Genomic DNA, 5,275 nt, shown 5'->3' with positions numbered 1-5,275 from the left:
GGTTCTGAAATGTTGATTGTAGGTGGTTGTGCTGAATTATGAGTTGTAGTGGTGCTGTTGAAGTTGCAGGTGATGAAGGTTGGTAAGTGTATGATCCTGGAGATGTTAAGAGAGTTAGAATGGATGAATGATTGTAAATATTAATGGTAAACAGAATTGGGAAGTTGCAGTTGGGGAAAGATTAGTGACTTGAGAAGCATGAGTTGAACTAAATATTGGAACTGTAATAGTGGTGTATGTATTGCAGGTCATGAGAATTATTAGAGAAGGTGTTACATAGAGCTGCAATTGCAGGTAAACTGATTTATCAGTTGTAATCGAATTATGAAGTTTGATTTGAGAATGTGTATTGCTGAGAACTTTGGTTGCCGATAGTTATAACTGAATTGATATAGATAGTGTTGTTGTTTATAAATAGAGATGAATGAAGTTTATAATAGGGTTTTGGCCTATAGAGTTTGTTGCTATTGCACCATGAGGGTGCAGCAGAATGTTTGGCCTGAGCAAGGGCCTTGGTTTGTATAACCTGAATCAGTCTTGTGGACTAAGTCGACTCACCGATTTTTCATAGGTTTGACCTGAGTTGAACTGTTAACCATTCCAGTTTGACTTCTTGACCATACTTTGACTGAGTTGACCATTTGACCCTGGCCTTGACCTTGACTGGACGTGGACTGTTAGTTGACCCCTTTGACTGTCAGTGACCGTTAGATTGACCCAGTTGGGTCAGGCCCTGTCTCATGGGTTTGTTTAAGTGGACTTGGGCTTAGGGCTAGTCATCCTAGATTGATGTTTGGACCCGTATGGTCCGAATTAGTTTTTGGTTCCTTCTACAAAGTTGTAGATGTTCATAAGACTTAGATAATTGACTATAGAACTAATCAAATGGAATTAGTAGACCTTAGATATGATAAAGATGTAGAACCATAAATGGTCTTAGAACCATTAGATATAACTATATGATTCTTGTGTGAGCCATTGTGGCTAGATTCTTAGAGTTCTCGTGTGATTAACAGTTAGTTATTAACAACGATCGATTCAAAGGATGAACTAGCGGATCGTGGATCTCGAGGTAGGCGTGGCTTGTCATCAAAAGAGGTGGGAATACATTTATCTCTTTTGTGATTATTGTTGTTTTCTTTTACAAAAGTTTATGTTTAACAAACTCATGCATTATTTGATTGTGTATTCCATGCATTGTTTAGTTTTAAATTCCGAAAGTTCCATTATCTCTTTTAATCTTTCCATTGTTTGGAAAGGAATTGTAATGCCTTGTTTGTCTTTATGAATTGTTTGGAAAATAATAATTTCCATTTGATTGTTTGGAAATAAGAATTTCCATCTGTGGTATATAGGATACGGCTCCTTCATTTACTGGTGCGGGACGAGTCACCATATTATTATCTAGGTGCGGGACGAGTCACCATATTATTACATTGTTTATAAGGAGTTAGTTCCATATACATGATTGTTTATCTCTGTAAATTTGTCGTGTTTAGTGTTTATGGAAAACATGAATTGTTTTCGAATCATTTCCAATGATTGCATGAAAGTTAAATGTTATTCCTACGAGGCACCCCTTTTAGGGATGATGTGCTCACCCATTCCCACTTTCAGTTTCAGAGACAGATCGGAGTTGCGCAGTGAAAGCTTCAAGGAGTTGAATCCGTTTGTTAGATTACTTCTGCTATGTTTATTATGTTGTATATTCTATTTGTAAACCAAATGACTATTGTATATGTATCATTTGAGAGAAGTTCTTGTATATATATTTCTGAGCGGGGCTAGTTTTGGGTTAAGTTTTGTAGCAGATTTCTTAATTGAATGTTTAAGTAAATGATTTAGATTCTTAGTGCCTCTTTATTTAGTTAATCTCTTGGATTATCCAGTTGCTAGCTTTGGGGGCGCTACATATACCCTTCCACCTAAGGGTATTCGGTAAACTTGCTTTAGCTACCCTATTTGCAAGTACAAGAGATAAGTCAGTTTGGGATAAGGATTTTGCAGAATTCGTCTATTTCCTGCTGAAAGGAGACTCTCAAATTGATCTCTGCGGAATTATTGTAGTCAAATGATAAAAATCTCAGATTCTATAGCTTCCTCAGGAATAAAAAGGCATATAGGCTTTCCATGTATAATTACAGAGATTTGCAGATTCATCTCAGGAGATGAAATCTATGATATGAGAAGCATTACGGCCGTCTCTAATAAGACTATAGGTCAAATGATTGGAGGACAATCCAGTAATAAAATGGGTGTTAAAAGAATTTCACCAAATTTCTACAAAAAGTCTCTTCTTGTTCATCTTGAAAATCTTGGTAAACAACTTGACTGTTTTCAGAAACAGATGGGCTTTGCTACTCGAAAAGATGCAGAAACTCTTAAAGGAATTCAAAATTTTGAATCAGAGTTTTGGGATCAAGAATCAAAAATTGAAGAAGGGCGACAAAAAGCACTTGATCCCAAGGAATGTTCTTCCCAATGATTAGAGTCTCAAAAATGAGAAAATAGACATCAATTTTTGATTTCTTTCGATAATTGTATTAAGTCTACTATGAATAAAACTATGATTATGAATAAAATTATTTGATTTATAATTTTTCTTGTGATAGTTTTGATTTACATAGCCTGTGCTTGAATGCTTTATCTTATTGCTATGTATGTTTATGGGATGTTTGATTTCGGTTTTATTACCTAGATATTCGATCTCATAATGTTGTGAACCCTTATAGTTTGTGTGACTTTTTGATTTAGCAGGATTAAGTTCTAGCTCATGTTGGTAGGTTTTATCAAAGGATCATGAGGGGTTCTGATAGAAACAATATGTGAAAAGTCACAATATGTTGAATCGGTTTTGGTTTAGCATAAAAGCATATGTGTTTCGGGGTTTTCAACTTTTGCTCGCAATAGTTAAAAACCGGTTTTCAACCTTTCTCTGGTAAAGGTTGGTTGTTGTTATTCTTTTGTTTTGCATAAGGATGACAACATAATGATATTTCGATATCAATTCTCCCTGGAAGAAGATACAAACATATTGGAGAAGAGGATACGAAATTTGAGGTAACAATCTTGTTAGTTAATTTTTTTCCTGTTTAAGAAAAGCCTGATTTTATTGCATATATTTATTGTTTTTGCTTAACAAAATTTCGGTATAATTGATGCTTTATTCCGTTATTTTTGTATGGATGTGTGTGTGATTCAATTGGTTTCGGTTAAGAAAAACTATTGTTATCTTTCTTTATTCTGCGGTATCAATTGTTTAGGCTTACAAAATTTCGGTGCAATTGCGGTGCTTTAATGTCTATGTTGTTTCAATTGCTTCTGGTTGAGGTGAATAATTATGCAAGTTGATTTATTTGGTTTGTATGAATTATTTATGGCTTAAGGAAAGAAAAGGTTTATGGGATGAATTTTTTAGTCCAATTCGATTCCGGATAAGAGAAACTAAGTTAATTATGATCTTAGTTAGACTTATCAAAGTGGAGGTTTCGGTTATTCAAGTCTAATCGAATGCCTTAACAAGAAATGCTAGTTAACTAACCTATTACTTGTCTTGTTTAAAAGTGAAAGGTCTAAGTTATATGGATAATTAGAACCCGATGAGAAAACTAGAGTTATCTTTATTTTGGTCTTATCGAATAAGCGATTGTATTTGTACAATCGGTTTAGCAAAGGAACTAAAGTGCTTAGTTGATTTTTGGTTTTCTAAACTAAATTAGGAAAATTGCTTCGGGTAATTATTTCCTTGGTAACATATCAAAACAAAATTACTTTGTAGTTTCGGTTTTGATATTGGTTATAAAAAATGGTGTGTGGAACCCTCGTGTTTAACTCTATAGGTTCCAAGTCTATTTTGAGATTTGTGAGATCCTTTTCGGTTTGTCCTTTATTTTTTCATTTCTTTGTCATTTTGTGACAAAAAGGGGGAGAAATATATGGAGTAAACAAGTGATGCTAGCATCGATTTATATTGATTGGTATCACTAAGGAAAAGGACATTGGTGCTTAAACGTTTATCTAAAGAAAGAGTAAAAGCATAGACTAAGAGGGAGTAGCATATCATATGATACGAATAACAAAGACGTGCGAATTGAAAATCTACCTATCTCACCTTTAGGGGGAGTATTAGCTTTGTTATTATAATGTCAAAAGCGGCATTTAAGGATTGAATGTAATACAGGTTATTGTGTTGTTGAATTCGGGAATCAAGCGTATGTGTAATGAATTCTTGTAATTTGTTTATCCATATGTTGTAAGAGTTTTGTCACTAAAATTGACAAAGGGGGAGATTGTTAGAGCATACCTCGGTTGAACCCAACAAGCGTTGGTATGTCAAGTTTGGTTGTCATATTTTAGTGAATCAAAACTCATTTAAAGAGTCGCTTGATTATGTAATAAAGTCAACTTCGTATAGGTTAGCTTGAAAGTATTAGGATATGAGACATTACAAGTATTGCGAAGACTTGAAGAAGTGAAGAAGTAAGAAGCTACAACGACAACATCATCCTTCCACTTGAGGTTAGTGATATTTGACTTGAACTGTTTCATTCCCTAACGTATCTTTCAAGTCGTGCATATTGAAAACAAAACTGTGAAGCATGAACACTCTAGATAGACATAGTATTAAGGAATACAATATGAGGTTTATTGCTTAACCATTAAACTTTGTAGATAAGACATCGACATAATTGTTTAAATGCTATTGTGATTATGTATGGGTATGAGGAGAGGATTTCATCTTAGGAAACAGTGTTTTACATGTGTTTTAAGGAAGTAAATTCATGAACTTGTTTTGTGAATCGAAAAGAAAATCGCCTGGCATTATTGGTATTGTTATTCATTGCATATCTTGTGAACAACCAATATGTGTGATTAGTATAACCGCTCATGACTTGTTTGTGTTCTTGGTAAAACTATTCACAAAGGCTTGACTTTTGTATTGGTATGACTTTTATTAGTGAAACCGATCTTAAGTAATCACCTGAGATGGTATGATTGATTTTGTGTTATTGGTAAGACCGACTCTGGGTAAAGGGGAACCGATCCTAGTAAGAGGTGCAACCTATCACAAAGGGGAAACGATCCTTGTATGAGGTGCAACATGTTTTGGCAGAAAGGGGAACCGATCCTATGGACATGTGCAACATGTTTTTAGGCAAAGGGGAACCGATCCTATGGACATGTGCAACACATTAAAGTTAGATACCATATATATATGGGGAACCGATCCTAGTACCTATTCAACCGAATTTTGGAAAGCCAGTGTAACTATGCA

General features: G+C 34.6%; 1 long non-coding RNA gene across 1 annotated transcript; it reads left to right on the top strand.

Moving 5' to 3' along the window:
• The first annotated feature begins 1,043 nt into the window (after positions 1–1,043).
• Positions 1,044–1,778, top strand: LOC113315560. Its single transcript, XR_003342946.1, has 2 exons — positions 1,044–1,098; positions 1,618–1,778. It is a non-coding gene; the product is annotated as an uncharacterized LOC113315560 (long non-coding RNA).
• The last annotated feature ends 3,497 nt before the right edge of the window (positions 1,779–5,275 follow it).

The sequence above is a fragment of the Papaver somniferum genome, chromosome 10, assembly GCF_003573695.1.
Source record: "Papaver somniferum cultivar HN1 chromosome 10, ASM357369v1, whole genome shotgun sequence".
Taxonomy (NCBI): Eukaryota; Viridiplantae; Streptophyta; class Magnoliopsida; order Ranunculales; family Papaveraceae; genus Papaver; species Papaver somniferum.
The sequence above is the reverse complement of the archived record's forward strand: the minus strand, read 5'-3'. Positions and strand labels throughout refer to the sequence as shown.